We start from the raw sequence: 16,713 nt of genomic DNA, 5'->3' as shown, positions 1-16,713 counted from the left end.
TAGCTTCTACTACTCAACAGAGAGGTATCGGTCACTAGGGCACAGGGGGATGGGGGGCAACTGGGAGGAGGGGTGTCATTTTTGGACATTAGCTACCACAGCAGGAAATAACCACTATGCATTTTCACATGTTATAATGTTTTCTGCATTTTCACTATTTTCTACATTTACTACAGTGTTCTCGTTTTACCATTACTTTACTCTCACAATTTTTGTGGTCTCTCTCTTTGCTGATTTCCTATTTTGCATACTTTTCTAGAACGTGTGTGGGAAATATCCCAAAAGTTGGGTAAGTGAGCCTTGAGTGCTGACAGAGGCTTCTGTTACCAGCTCTAAATGAGCGTCCAGTGTCCTGTGCAGGGGAATATCTTTCCTTTCCTTTGTCCAGTAAAAACATGGCAGAGTATCCAGAGCTTGCCTCTGGGAAATGCCTCCTCCCTGCTGCCCAGAGGAGGTTGCTGGAGGAGGGAAGCCTTCGCTGTTCTGAGACTGGCCCTAAGTTCCCTTGTGACCTTGGGCTGGTTATCACATATGCATGAACTCAATTTGCTCTTTGTCAGAATGTATGAGTCAATAAACTTGTTCATTTCACTAATTTCCCTTGTCCGTCCTTAGCCTTCTCCTTGCATCTGTCTTTCATTTAAAAGAACTGTGTTCAGTTCTCATTCATGTGCAGGTGACCAGCCCCTCCTCTGTTAGCAGGCTCTTGGGAGCACAGGGCATTTTGCTGAGGCAGAATCACTAGCTTTCCTGAGGTCCCTGCGAGGGACACTCTGACAGGAATTGATAAGGGCACGTTATGTAAAATCTGGAGGGCAGGGCTTTCCCTTTTAGGTCAGCACTCAGCCGCAAGCTAAAAATGCTAATCAACAGAAGCATTTTCTGTGTTCATTCCAGAGACTTTCCCAGGGGCACAATAAATCTAGCCTGCATGTTTACAGGATCCTTGTTACTTAACAAGCTAGTCTCCCAAGCTTAAGAGTTTTTGGTTTTATCAAACCTAACCCAACCTGCTATATTCGTAAGATCCATTGTCTGCTTGTATTGCTCTCCGTACTGTAAGATAATTTTGCATACTTAAAGTAATTTTTACACCCAAAACTAACCTTACATGAAGTAGAGGAATACTCAAAAGTTACATCTCTTTATCTCTCTCTCTTTTTTTCTTCTTCCAAACTTCCATCTCTGGGTCAGTTCAATCTCTAGTCTGCCCACTTGTACCCCCAGTTAGCTAGTTTACTCATTGACACATTCATTCACCTGTTCGTTCATTCATCCACTAAATGTTACTTTGAGTGATATGAATAATGTATGAGGAAGATGAAAGGATAGCATCCTGCCTTCAAGATGCTGGGAGTGTAGGGAGGAGGCAGACCCGTCAACAGGTAGTCTCAAGGCAGTGGGCTTGGGACTGCTGACCTGACTGTAAGGTTCCCCTTTGACTTGGCTTCCAAGGAATCCACAGTCACTTTAGCAAGCAGTATGAGCAAGACGTGGGTTGAACCCATTCACAGTGTGAATAGTGAACTGTGGGTAACCCTGCTTTTTTCTGGAACCGTGACCTTTGAGCAGAGCTTCTGATCTTGGGAGTATGGGCTAAATGCTCTCGGGGCCCAGGGATGCTGAAATACATACTTTCTAGATTTCGATAAGCACAGCCAGATCCACCAGAAATGTCACATCTCATAGACACTCCCTTTAACAGTGTCTCAGCAAATGTTTTTCCCAGGCCCTCCCCAGAGTTTTGCCAGTGTGATGGATAAAATACACAGTATCTCTCTAAATTAAGAAAGGCAGCCTTTTGTATCTATATTGCAGATAGTTTTCTTGTTTGATGTTGGAGTTTGTGTCCTGCATAGACTATCCTCCTGTGAGATATTCCCTGTTCACTCCTACTTCACTTATGGCTTTATTTTTACATTTGGAAATTTTGATCCATCCCAAATTACATCTGGTATAAGGAATGAGATATGAATCTGGCTTTATTTATTTTTTTTCTCAGGTGGCTACCTAGTTGCATTAAAGATATTTTATTGAGTAATCTCTTTTTTTGGAAAGCTGTCTTTATAGTTACATTCCTTAATTGTATAATAAATTAAATCCCCTCACCTATTTTTAATTCTTCATTATGATCCACCAGTCTGTTTTGTGGGCTTCTCCTTCAGTTCCAAGCTGTTATTGATTGATTGATTGATTGGTACTAGGGATTGAACACAGGGGTGCTTAACCACTGAGCCACATCACCGGCTCTTTTTAATTTTTACTTTGAGCCAATTTGCTTAGCACCTCAGTAAGTTGTTGAGGCTGGTTTTGAACTTGAGATCCTCCTGCCTCAGCCTCCCGAGTTGCTGGGATTATAGGCATGTTCCACTGTGTTTAGCTCCCAAGCTGTTTTAATACTGAAGCCTCATAATGGGGAGCTTCAAACTTTGTTAACAGGAGCAAAGTCTTTCTTTTATGTATCTTTTATTAGATTTTAAAAATTATACCGTTCTCCTATTTTTATCATGAAATTATTTTTTAAAATTGTGTACACTCCATAAACTGCATTGTATTTAGGAGTCAAGGGTGGGTGTAGAAAGAAGGAATGAGATTTGAAAGCGGGTAGACCTGGATTGTTAATCTCAATCCTGCCACTTATTAGCTTTGTTGTGATTGGCAAGGTATTCACTTACGAAGCTCCCTGCCTGTCCTTGTCTGGGGTAACCTTGCAGGTTGATGTGAGGACAGATGCAGGGGTAGCTGAAAGCCATGAGAAAGAATGACCATTATCACTTGAAGCACACCTCCTGTGGTGGAATGTTCTGGTCTTTTTTAAAGCCATATTTTTCCACATAAGATACGTGTTTAAGTGTAACCAAGTAAGAAAATTATCATTAAGTGAGAAAGATGACAGAAAAGCCAAGTTAAAGACTAAGTAATCATCAGAATGAATTGTCATTTTACATGTGGTATTATGTACGGTTAAGGATAAGTACTGAGAGTCTTTGGAATGCCTATTATTAGAATATGGGAAGATAATTGAGTATGATTTATTCTTAGCATATCATGTGTATGTGATGAATATTATTTGACAAAAGATGAAATTTGAAATGCAATTATTATTTTAATCTAGGAACAGGAACTTTTCTTTTTCCATGATCTGAGTCCTGGAAGCTGTTTTTTCCTTCCCCGAGGAGCCTTCATTTATAATACACTTATGGATTTCATACGAGTAAGTTTAAATTTTTAAAATGTTTTATTCTTGTTCAACTACATTTTACATTGTACTATTTTCTCTCTTATTTAATTTACATTTTACTATTTTCTCTTATATTTAAATTATTTCCATTAATTTTATTTCAGTAATATTTATAAAAATTTTTGAACTTAAAAGAGAAATAATAGATTGTGTCTTCTAATAAAAATATGTAGCTGATTTTTGTTTTCTCTAAATGCTGTTTGATTTCAAACTGCCAAACTATTTTCCAAGGTGACTATTTTTTACATTCCTGTCAGCAGTATATGAGGTTCCTTTTGTGAAACTTTCCACAGACACATCTTTTGAGTTTCCCAGAATCCGCTTGACTCATTGCATGGTCTAGGAGCCATGGAGTGGAGAGGAAAGTGGCTCCTCTTGGAGAATGTCTGCTTCCTCTCCCCATGACCCTGGACTCAGTAGATTTCTTTGCAGATAATGTGAAATCTCAGTGTATTTACCTGTGCAGAGAGGGTCCTCACCCAGGCACTTAGAGGGTTTAACTGAAGAAGGTGTAGTGAAGGAGATAGTTACAAAGGTATGTGCCCAGTTAAGGTGACTTATAAGGGATGGATAGTAGAGCATCCTGGGGTCAAAACCAGCAGAAATCCCTCACCCTCTACCTCTAGTCCTGAAGAGGAAAGGAGAAGCAATAGTGGTACCAGAAATCAGAGAGAGCTGGACTCCATGGAGGAGAAGCCATGTAAAGGAAGCTGTAACTATGGAACATAGCCAGGACCAAAATAAACCCAAGGCAAGAAAACACTGGGGAAAGGGAATAAGTACTCTGACCTCTCCCTTCTTCTACCTTCTGAATTCTTTCAGAGCTTCTCATTGGTCAAATCCAGTTAGAAGTCAGAAGGCAAATATTAGAATTATCCAGAAGCCAAATATATTAGGATTCTCTAGAGAAATAGAACCAGAAGGATATAAAGAGAGGAAGAGACTTATTGTGAGGAACTGACTAACATGATCACAGAAGCTGAGAAATCCCATTCTCTGCCACCTGCAAACTGGTGGTGTGATTCCAGTCTGAGTCTGAAGGCTCCTGAGTCAGGAGGCTGATGGTGTAAATTTGAGTCCAAGGGTCAGAGAGTCCACAGGCAGGCAGGAAGCAAAAACAGCGAAAGCCTTCTTCCTCCACAGTTTTGTTCTGTTAAGGTGCTTAACGGATTGAATGATGCCCATCCACATTTGGGAGGGTGATTTTAATAAGTCCACCAAATCAGAAGCTACTATAATCCAGGAAAACTCTCAGAAGCTGGGCAGAGTGGCACATGCTTGTAATTCCAGTGGCTCGGAAGGCTGAGACAGGAGGATTGTGAGTTCAAAGCCAGCCTCAGTAATGGTGAGGTGCTAAGTAACTCAGTGAGACCCTGTCTCTAAATAAAATACAAAATATAGGGCTGGGGATGTGGCTCAGTGGTCAAGTGCTCCTGAATTCAATCCCCAGTAGCAAACAAACAAACAGACAAAAACTCTTGGAGAAATGCCCAGAAGCAGTTTTCAATCTGGGAGCACCAGGGTTCAGTCAAGCCAACACAGAGTAAACAATCATCATAGCTGTAATGTCTGAGTCAGCGTGGGCAAGACAGACAGTGGCAAGTTGAGAATAACCAGCATGGGAATCCTTTGTGCCTCCCTGTACCCATTTTTGTGCCCTGTTTGAGTGAAAATATTAGTGTCTTTAGACAAAGTCCCATCAGCCATTGTATCATCATCATCATGTTGGCTTTGACAGTTCTGTTTCACCCAAAATCTAAATTGTGTGTTTAGCCATCATTAGCGCTCTTCAGGTAAAAAAGCAAAGACAAGACATAAATAAATGCTACCATTGCAGCCTTAGCCTCTGTAGGTTGACATGGGCCTGAGCTGAGAAGCCAGAGCTTCCTCCTTCTGCCACCCCATCCATGTTCTCCATGTCCCACCGGCACTTCAGATGGCTAGTTTTAGTGGTAGGTATGTTAGTTTCCTAGAGTTTTAAACAAACAGTTTTAAATAACAGAAATTCATAGTCTCACTATTCAAGAGGCCAGAAGTGTAAAATCCAGATGTCCTCAGGGCCATGTTTCCTCCAAAACCTCTAGAGGATCCTTCTGTGCCTCTTTCTCACTGCATGAGGGTTGCCAGCCATCTGTAGTGTTCCTTGGCTTGTAGAAGCTGTCACTCCAGTCCTCCAGTTTCTTGTGGCCTTCTCCTGTTCTGTTTTCACATGTCTTCCCTCTGTGCATGACTGTCTCTGGTCCAAATTTCCCCTTTTTATAGGGATGCTAGACATATTGGATGAGGAGTCGTGCTAGGGACCTCATTTTGATTTGATTACCTCTGTAAAGACACTGTTCCCACATCCTGAAGTGCTGGGAGTTAGGACTTCATAATGTCTTTTGGGGCAGGATGCAATTCAAGCCATAATGTGGATAGCCTAAATCTTCTCATATGATCTAAGTTCTTAGTAATTCTGTCTTTATAGAGTTCCCCACTATTATTGTTGGATGTGGGAATAATTAAGGGTTTTGACTGAATACCAGACACAGCCTTCCTTACTCCACTGTTTGATAGCAGCACAATCATCCCAGTAGTCAGGATTGGTCATCTTCACAGAGTAGTAAGTCATTCTCTGCCTGTTAGTTCCTTAGCAAAGGGAACCCAGAATGAGCAAGGGACAGCCTAAACCCCCAACAGAAGTATGTCAAAGTTTGCTGGTACAAGCTTTCTCCTCTTGGTCACCAAGATGCACATTATTTGAGAGATACCAAAGCTCCAGAGATGAAGAAAAGATCCTAAAAGTTTCCCAGAGACATAGGACTGGGTATCAAATGTAATTAAAATTCTCAACAGAAAACTAAAAATCAGAAGACAAGCACTGTTGGTCAGTTTTTTTTTTTTTTTTTTTTTTTTTTTTTTTTTTTTTTTTGGTCACTGTGGCCAGATTACCTAACAAGAACAACTTAGGAGGGAAGGTTTGCTTTGGCTCAGTCTCAGGGGTCTTAGTTCATAGATGGCTGACTCCACTGCTTTGGCCTTAAGCTGAGGCAGAACATCATGGTGGAAGAAAGCAGCTCAGTTTATAGGGTCCAGAAAGCATAGTGAGGGCAGGGGCGAAGAGGCCACAGGGAAGATGCATTCATCCAGGTACAACCCCAGGAACCCATCTCCTTCAGCCATACTAACCTGGTCAGTCCATCCAAACCAGGATGAACTGATTAGATCACAGCTCTCTTAATCTAATCATTTCACCTCCAAACATTCCTGTATTAACACAGGAGCTTTTGGGGAACACCTCACATTCAAAGCCTTAAAACTGTGAAGCCAAGAAATCTATATCCATCTGGACCAAGTTTGCTCCTGAGATTCTCCCACTGCCAGCCTAGTCCCAGCTTTCCCAGGTCTTTTGAGGCAATTGTTATTTGTTTCCTACTTTCTAATTTCTAAAGTATCCCAGCACTCATCTTCAATTCTCCTTTTCTATCTTTGTAAATTAACACTTATATAAAAACTCTCTTTATAATTATTTTAATGGGGTTTTGGGGAGAAGCTGTTCATGTGGAATTGCTTTAGCTTTTGTAATGAGAACTTGCTTGAAAACTATTTTCTTTTTTTGAAATGACACTGATATAGGAGCTATTTAGGGGTTTTCAAGTGGCCAGGAATAAATAAAGCTTCAGTACCTTCAGTAATCCAAAACTATCACTGTGTTGTTTGTAATTTTAAAATGTCTTTTTATAAATTTTAAATTCTGTTAACTTGCCGAAAGTATGGTGGTCAACATGTGTGCCAAATGTCCATTTGATTTACAAATGTTGAGAATGTAATAAAAACAAATATCATCACATTGATATCTTGACAAAGGCAGGGGGAAGAAAAGGTATCAATAAAATAAAAACTTTACTTGACAAACTCTCTTCTTCTGTTACCATGATTTAATGAAGGAAGCTGTTAATAGGGAGAGAAGCCAGCTTCTGACTTAGTGGATATTAGCTACTTAACATGTCAAAATTGAGAAATTAAAATTATCAATTTCATTTCTGTCTAAAACTTAAATGGATCAAAACTGTAACATGACACTAAACATTCAGACTTATTAAACTGTGTAATTTTCCCTACCTCTTAAGTAATAGGGGGAAAAAGCCCCTGCTGTTTATCTAGAATAAAGAAGGGCTTTGAAGTTTTTATTTATAGAAAGTTTCTATGGATATTGAATTTTAATTACTAATTTACAAAGAATTATAACATTTATATTATACACTATTTTGTACATAAAATAAATATATAGTGAAAATTTTACTGTGCATATGTAAATCTTTTTTTTTTTTCATGATGTAGAAAATACTACATCTAAAACTGAGCACATGTGAATCATTATCCTTAGTTTAAAAAGTTTGCTCATAGTGTTGTACTGCATGGAATTGTGATCTCTTCTAGCAGATTTTAACATTAAACACTCTTATCTTAAAGGAGGAGTATCACAAATGAATCTTCATGGAAGTGCTCTCTCCCAACATGTACAACAGTAAACCCTGGGAAGCCTCGGGTCACTGGCAGCATTACAGTGAGAACATGTTCACCTTTGATATTGAAAAGGATACCTTTGCTCTCAAACCCATGAATTGTCCAGGGCACTGGTAAGTATTAAAAGTGGAGAAGATATGGCATAAGAGTGCACAGCACACTTCATCATAATTAGCTGTTACTATTATTTTGCTTTTTAGATTTAAATGGTTACTTTAATCTGAAGAATGATGGTTACTAATCATCTTTATCTAGTTATTTTCATTCTGGAGAATGAAAGTATGTTTGATATTCAGCAGGCATGGAATGTTAACTGGAAACCATTTAGTTTTTGTGCTTCTCAGAGAACAGCATCAATTTAAAAAATTATATTTGTCCTCTTAATAGTAATATATTTCATATATACATATTTGCAAATAGTTCTATGTAGTGTTTGGGTTATTTTAACAAAAGCATTGAGGTCATAATAAATGGTTTTCTGAATTTCATTGATTGTAAGGTACTTTTTCCCTCCATATATCAACTTCTCTGAATTTTTGATGCATCTTATAATTGGTGGCATCTTAATATTTTGTCACAAAGTAAATCATAGGTCACTCTATTTCCTAATAGTACCTAAAATAAAGGTATATCTTATACCCAATGTTGTTTTTGATTCTATGAGAGACTGTAATTATCATAAAGTAGGTTTATAAATTCAACCTTGAAGACAAGCAGATTTTACAGCTAGAAGTGAATAGACATAATTCTATACACACACACACACACACACACACACACACACACACACAACTATTATGGTTTTGTCTTACCAACCTACATAGTTTCTAATAAATTAACCTTAGAAGCTAACTATTTAAACCAATATCGGAACATTAAAGAAAGCTCCTTGCCCCTTTTTAGTAAAGATAAAAAGAATTTTAACTTGAAGATGACAGCATGTTAAAATATATATAACTTTAATGTTATGAAAACTGGTATGTTAATAGTCTTCAGTCTCTCTTTTTAAACAGAATGTGAGTCTAAGCTAGTGTCCCACACTCTCTAAAACATTTACATTAATACCTTCTTAACTTTCCCACCAGGTATTATTTAAACCTGTAGCCTGCAATTTTAACTCTAATTACAAGTAAGGCTAAGTGACTATAGAGAGATATTTTGCATCTTCAGGCTTCAGAATAAGGAAGCCTGTAGCCATGGAATAAGGTATTCAGGAGTGCTTTCTGCAGAAGAGAATTCCACAGAGAATACTAGTTGGATGCTTCCTGAGCTTGGTGCTAGAAATGCAAAGGTGATTTATATAGTCCATTTCCTCATGGAGCTCACATGCATAAGGGACAGGAACATATATGTAGGCAATCACTTATTTAAAAAGACCAGTGCCATAACAGTTATATGTTTGAAGTGTTCTTAGAGTCTGAGAAGAGATGGACCAGTCCTATTTGGAGAAGTGTCCAGAGGGCTTCACTTAAGAAGTAGCCTTGGAAATGAATTATAAATGGCAAGTGGAGATTTACTGAGTGGATGAAGTCAGAATTTCTGTAAGACATAATGAGATTCTTTCTAGAATGCTGCAGTGATGTAAACTTAAGATTCCAAAATTCCTAGAAGAGGGCTAGAGGCTTAGCTAAGTGGTAGAGAGTGTGTTTAGCACACAGGAGGCCTTTCGTTAGATCCCCAGAACCTAAATAAATGAATAATCCATAGAAGAGCAATTTTAAAAAATATTTTTGGTTGTAGACAGGTACAATACCTTTATTCCATTTATTTATTTTTATATGGTACTGAGGATCAAACCCAGTGCCTCATGTGTGCCAGGTAAATACTCTACTACTGAGTCACAAACCCAGCCTAGAAGAGCATTTTTAATATAGTGATCTAAGAACCAGAATAAGGAGTTTACAAATATTGAGGCTTAATTGTAATTTCTTAATATTTAGATAATAATTATTTTCTATGCTATGTAAAAACTGTGTTTCATGTATCTTTTCTAGTCTGATGTTTGCTCATCATCCATGATCTTGGAGGGAAATGCCAATTAGATTTGCTGATTTTGGAGTTCTTCATAGAAATGAACTGTCAGGGACTTTAAGTGGCTTAACCCGGGTCAGGCGCTTCCAGCAGGATGATGCTCATATCTTCTGCACGGTGGAGCAGGTAAACAGTGACACAAGGTGAAGCGTGACTATCAGGAATTCACATCTCCTTCTGTTTCAGATTTGCTGTGAAATGAGGTGTTTCATTTAGTCTTATTCAGTTCTGACATCCTGCCGTTATCTAATTTACATCAATAGGTCAATAATTTCCTGACATGAGATTTATTATTTTTGTCCTTTGGCTTCCTTTTCTTATTTTATTATCTCAAGTTCTACTAAGTGGACTATTTTAAAGATTTGCTGGAATTCAGGATTTTTTGTTTTTTAATATTGCCTAGAAATTCTTATCGAGTTTACATTTTTAGTTCAAATTAAAATTGTTGACAGAGAGTCACTGTCAAACACTTCAGGTCTAATTACTTATTTGACCTGACTGGCATTTATAGAACAATAGCAGAATATATATTCCTTGAAGGTATGCATGGAATATTCCCAAGATATTCTGGGCCATAAAACAAGTCTCAATAAATTTAAAGGAATTTAATTAAAACAATGTTCCATTGAACACAGTGGAATTACAGTAGAAATCAATAACAGAAAGCTATTTGTAAAACTTCTAAATATTTGGAAAGTAAATATCACACTTCAGAATAACTCATATATCAAGAAAAAAAATCAAGAGAGAAATTTTAAAATATTATATACTGAATGAAAATGAGAACAACATCACAAATTAAAATGAGCTACACAGGGACATTTATAGCACTGTATACCTACATTACAAAAGGTTTCAAATCAGTCACCTCATTTTCTACTTAAGAAACCAGAAAAAGAAGAGCAAAATACACCTAATGGAAACTAAAGAAAGAAAGAAAATAATAAAGAACAGAGCAAGAAATTATTATGATGTGGATCTTAAATGCCCTCAAGAAACTCACATGTTGAAGGCTTAGCTCCCAGTTGATGGTGTATTGAAATTTGGTGGAACCTTTAGGAGGTAGAGCCTAGCTGGAGGAAGTCAGGTGCATGCCCTTGAAGGAGATAAGGGAATACTGGGACTCTGGCATCTCTCCTTCTTTGTTCCCTGCCCCTGGCTCTCCTTCCTGGCTGCTATGATGTGAGAAGCTTTGCTCTACCATGTGCTCCCTGCCATGATAGTCTGCCCCACCACAGGCCCAAAATAATGGAGCCAACTGACCTGTTTCCTTTTAAGATGATTATCTCAGGTGTTTTATCATAGCAACAGAAAGCTAACACAGAAATTGCTGGAGGAACAGTCACCGGAATAGAAAAAAGAAAAATAATAGAGAATATTACTAAAAAGCAAAAGCTGATTTTTTGAGAGGATAATGAAATTGATAAACTTTTAGTCAAATGTAGGGAAAAAAAGATAAGACACAAAATTTAAAAATTAGGAATGAGAAGTACCATCACTATGGATTTTGTACGTTAAAGAAATAGGGCACATTGTGAACAACTTTGTATCAACAAATTTGACAACCTAGATGAAATGGACAGATGTTTGAAAAACATGCCAAGCTTCACTCAAGAAGAAATAAATGAGTGGCTCTTTGACCATTATGAAAATTAAATCAATAGTTTAAAACTTCTCACAAAGAAAATTCCAGTCCAAGGTGGCTTCATTCGTTAATTCTACCAAAAAGTAAGGAAGATATAATACCCATTCTAGACAGATTCTGCTAGGAAATTGAAAATGCTTACCATCTCATTCTATGAGGTACCATTGCCCTGATGTGCAACAAAGCAGAGCCAGTTAAAGAAAACTGTAGACCAATGTCATGAACATAATGTCAAAATTTCTAAATACGATTTTAGCACATTAAATCCAGTAATATTTTAAAGGACAATTTATCTTGACCAGGGAATGGAAGATTGATTTAACAATAGAAAATAAGCCACTGTTACTTGGTTTTTAATTAACAAAGTAAAATTCAACATTCATTTCTCATAAAAATGCTTAAGAAACTAGGAATGGAAGGGAACTTCCTCAATCTGATAAAAGGCATCTGTGAAAAACTTATAGCTAATGTCATACTTAAAAGTTTAATTATTTTTAAGTTTAAATGCTTTACCCCTAAGGTTAGGAATAAGATAAAAATGTCATCTCTCATTAGTTTTATTATTGATTATTGAACTGGACAATTTCTGTAAGGAAAAAAGGCAAAACAGAGAAATAAATATCCAGATTAGAAAGTAAGAATTGAAACTCTTTACTTGCTGATGACATGACCGTGTATGTCATGGATGACATCTACAAAAAACTAATTGTATCTACAAAAGAATTATGAGAACTAAGTTTTTAAAAATTGTAGTATGGAATATCAATATATAAAAATCAATTTTGTTTCTATATACTAGCAGTGAACTATTAGAAATTGAAAATAAAGAATAATCATTTATAATATCATCAAAAATATGATTAAATGTGGGGAAAATATTGCAAATATGTTGCTATGAACTTAGTTTTTCACCCCAAAATTCATATCTGAAGCCCTACCCCATCTCACCCCCTGACATAGGATGGCATTTGGATATGGAGTTTGGGACATCAGTTAGGTTTATATGAGAGAACAAGGGTGTGGCTTTCATGATATGATAAATACTGCTATATGAAGAGATACAGGAGATCTTGCTGCCTCTCTCTCTATCCTCTCTGCCACGTGAGGACACAATAAGAAGGAAGCTGTCTGCAAGACAGGAAGAAAGCCTTCACCAGTAAACTGAATCTACCATCTCCTTGATCTTGGTTTTTTAGCCTCCAGAATTGTGACAAATAAACTTCTGTTGTTTAAGCCACACAAACTATGGTTTGTTGTCGCAGTCCAAGCTGACTAGGATAAAAGGAGGTAAAGTTTCTACACTCACTTGAGTTGGTAAAATCATAGCATCAGTAGATTGTGATAGTTAAATAATACCTAGAAAAACCACTAAAGAAAACTATACATAGCCGGGTGGTGCACACCTGTAATCCCAGTGACTTGGGAGGCTGAGGTAGGAGGATCATAGGTTCAAGGCCAGCCTCAGCATATTAGTGAGACTTTCAGCAATTTAGCAAAACCCTGTCTCAAAAAAGAACTGGGGATGTAGCTCAGTGATAAAGCACCCCTGCATTCAATTCCTAGTGTGAAAGAAAGGAGGGAAGGAGGGATAGAATTACCAGGATGAATCATAGCCTAAGCCATACAACAAACCTCAACAATTTTGAAATAATTGGAATCATAAAAGGTTTTTTCTAGCTACAATGAAATTAAAGTAGAAATAAATAGAACAATAATAGGAAAATCTATAAGACCTATTGATCACTCTCCCTAAATATAGCATTACTTCCTGAATTGTTGCATTCATTCTTGAATTCCCAGCATTCAGCATAATGCTTAGTACAAGGGCAATTACTTTTTGTATTAGGGTTCTTCAGAGAAAGGGAACCAATAGAATATATAGAGATATACAGAAGGGTATTTATTATGGCAATCAACTCACATGATTACAGAGCCCAGGAAGGCCCTATTACATACCATCTGTAAGTGGGAGAACCAGGAAAACTGGTGGGTGATTCCTAGTTACCAATATGAGACCCATGGCCTGAGAACTGTGAGTAGAGGTGTAACTGGTGTAAGTCCCGTAGTCCAAGGGCCAAAGAACCAGAAGTTCCTATGTCTGAGGATAGTAAAGGATGGATGTCCTAGTTTAAGAAGAGAGGGAGGGGGGCATAAGGGTAGGAAAGTAGGTGGAATGTGATGGTCATCATTACCCTAAGTACATGTAAGAAGACATGAAAGATGTGACTCTACTTTGTATACAACCAGAGATATGAAAAATTCTGCTCTATATGTGTAATATGAATTGTAATTCATTCTGTTGTCATATATAACAAATCAAAATTTTAAAAAATTTAAAAAAAATTTAAAAAGACGGGGGCAGGGAGAGAATTTAATTTGCCTTCTCTCTACCCTTTTGTTCTCTTTGGGGCTCTCAACAGATTGTGTAGTACCTACCCATACTGGTGAGGACAAATCTTTACTCAGAGTCTACTGATTCAAATACTAACCACTTCCAGATACACCCTTACAAACATAAGAAATAATGTTTTTCCAGCTACTCCTTATCCCAGTCAAGTTGACATATAAAACTAAAGGATAAATACCTCTTAAACCAATCCCCTGCATTCTGACTGCTCTCTCTGTGTTCAAGGCACTATCCTATCATTCCTGAACAACTTCACCAGCTTCCTGACAGACTTCTCTAGCCTTGCCAGTCAGTTTTCATACAGCAAAAGAACAGTTTGTTTCAGATTAGTCCCCTCTACCTTTCACTGGCTCCCCATTGTTGTCAGGGTAACACATCCAGACATGACCCTGGCTTTGTAGGTACTTTATTTTCTCTGGTTCCTGTGTACTTCTAGCCTCTTCATATACCACCCATCCCTGTCTGTTTTCCCTTGCATAGTATGAAGCTCCCTGACTGTCTGCTCCTCTGACCTTGACCTTCACCCTCAGTGTTTCCTCTGCTTGGACTGGGAACCCACTGGCCACACCCTACCTCTCTACAGAGAACTCTTGCCCAGCCTCTGGCCACAGTGTGGCCCTAACTTCCTCTGGGCAGCCCTCTTTACCTCCTGTTCTTGGTGTACCACTGCTTTTTCACAATGTGGTGCCCTTGTCTGCATCCTGCGTATGCCTGTCCCACAAATGAAGATAAAAGGCAGGAATGGATAGGCAACCAAAATAGTGTCATATATACTCTATTAAAATCAGGCTTTATCTGATATGAAGAATTTTTTAAATGTCCTAAATAAATTTAATTTGGTGTTCTATTTGAATATTTCATTTTCTCTGATTTCAGATTGAAGAAGAAATAAAGGGGTGTTTGCAGTTTTTACAATCAGTTTACTCAACATTTGGCTTCTCCTTTCAATTAAACTTGGCTACAAGGCCAAAAAACTACCTTGGAGAAATTGAGATGTGGGATGAAGCTGAAAAGGTAAGGAGAAAGAAAAGGCTCCCCTTTCATTTTTGTAGGTATGAAAAGCACTCAAGAAACTGCACTTCTCTAGAAATTTTAAAACGAGAAGTCATGGGATCAATATGCAGGTTGTAGAATGTGTTTGTCCAGTTGCCTTCATGATGAAAACATTTGTTTAACACTTAAAAGTTTATGTCAGGTTTTCATTTGTACCCTTTTTTGGTGCCAGTCACAAATAACTGGCATACATTTTTTAAGAAATCCTTCTATTTGCATTATGTCTTGGTTTGTGTAGTTGATTTTAAAGCATTGCCTGTGGAGTTACCTTAGTCTGATTCAGAGTCTCAGAGATGTGGCCTCTGCCTGAAATGCATGCACATGGTGCTTGAGTCAGACCCAGCCTGTAGAGCCCACTGTGCCTGAACACACCCAGACTTAGACATCACATCTCAGCTTTGAAAAGCCAAGGTTAGGGTCAGTGCATAAGGGGACACTCCCAGACCTCAGGAAGGACATCTCTGTCTCTCCCAAGACCATATTCTGACTGAAGTCCTGGGAGCATGCCACAACTTCCTAACTCTAGCCACAGGCCCTGTGCACCACCTCTGTCTTGGTCTCCTCCAAAAGCACCTCACTCCCAGATGTCAGTCCTCATTCCTGGCACCAGTATTTTGGGGTGATAACAAGAGTTTGGCTGTTATTTTGACAGTATTCTGGTCAAGATCTTAGGAATGCTCAGTTTCTTCCTAGGAAAGCTGCATTCACAGGAATGCCAGGAGACTCAAAGTTCCCCTTTACTACAGGCACCAACTCATCTTTAGTGTGGGACATCTTCATCACAAACTGTGAAGAGAGTGTGGAGAGGTAGTGGCTTAGGTTGAAGACCAAAGTGGAGCCTCATGCCCACACACTGCTATAAATCATGGGGTTCCCCCATCCCCAGACACATGCAGAAGTGGAGGAGAAGCTAAAGAGAAGTAGCAAGACCTACCCTTCAGCTCTCTCACCCACCCACACAGCATGAAAGAGGGAGCAAGGGCAAGACTCTCATGCTTTTTCATGTGTGGAGGAACATCCATCTACAAGGTGAAACAGATCCTGGACTTTCACCAGGATGCAGAAGCTGTCAGAAGGAACTTGCATTGGAAGGAGGACCCAAGCATCCTTTCTCTAACTCTGGAATTCACTGGAAGAGTTTAGTAAATTATCTCTCCCCCCCCCCCAATTAAAATGTACATATGTGGGGGCTGGGGTTTTGGATCAGCAGCAGAGCGCTCATCTAGCACGTGTGAGGCCCTGGGTTCGATCCTCAGTACCACATAAAAATAAATAAAACAAAGGTATTGTGTCCAAGTACACCTAAAAAATAAATATTTTTTAAAATGTATGTATGTATGTTGAGAGAAGTGTCATCTTAATCATCTTTATATAATCCCTATTAAATATAAAAGATGCTCAATAAATATATATTGAGCTAATGTAAAATATAAGATATTGAATTCATTTTCATGAGGTATATGAAAAAAGGATAAAATATGCAATAAAATAGAAGTTTAAAATGCAGAATAGCTTGATGGAATTTGGAAAACCATGGAAAATGAACCCAGGAGATGGAGCATTTTATGGCCCTAAAGTAAGTGGATCATATGCATTGAAAAAAGTAAAAATTTAAAAGAAAAATTTCAACTGTCACTAAGCAAACATTGTTTAATTTATAGATTGATATAAAATCAAGGATGCTATTGGCAGATACCACCAATGTGCTACAATTCAGTTGGACTTCCAACTGCCTATTAGATTTAATCTTACATATGTTAGGTGAGTGATTGAATATGATTAAATAAAGTAGTACTAATATCCTAATTATTTGTCATTTGAGATGAATAT

General features: G+C 38.0%; 1 pseudogene across 1 annotated transcript in view; it reads left to right on the top strand.

Moving 5' to 3' along the window:
* LOC143387185 (threonine--tRNA ligase 2, cytoplasmic-like) overlaps nt 1-16,713 on the top strand; it is a 105,762-nt pseudogene that overhangs the window by 75,845 nt on the left and 13,204 nt on the right. Inside the window, exons 3-8 of the transcript XR_013154881.1 lie at nt 3,116-3,214; nt 7,694-7,860; nt 9,742-9,904; nt 14,707-14,844; nt 16,379-16,463; nt 16,545-16,644. The product of XR_013154881.1 is annotated as a threonine--tRNA ligase 2, cytoplasmic-like (transcript). The remainder of the gene's footprint in view (nt 1-3,115; nt 3,215-7,693; nt 7,861-9,741; nt 9,905-14,706; nt 14,845-16,378; nt 16,464-16,544; nt 16,645-16,713) is intronic.

The sequence above is a fragment of the Callospermophilus lateralis genome, unplaced genomic scaffold, assembly GCF_048772815.1.
Source record: "Callospermophilus lateralis isolate mCalLat2 unplaced genomic scaffold, mCalLat2.hap1 Scaffold_121, whole genome shotgun sequence".
Classification (NCBI taxonomy): domain Eukaryota; kingdom Metazoa; phylum Chordata; class Mammalia; order Rodentia; family Sciuridae; genus Callospermophilus; species Callospermophilus lateralis.
Note: the sequence above shows the minus strand (reverse complement) of the source record. Positions and strands in the feature narration are given on the sequence as shown.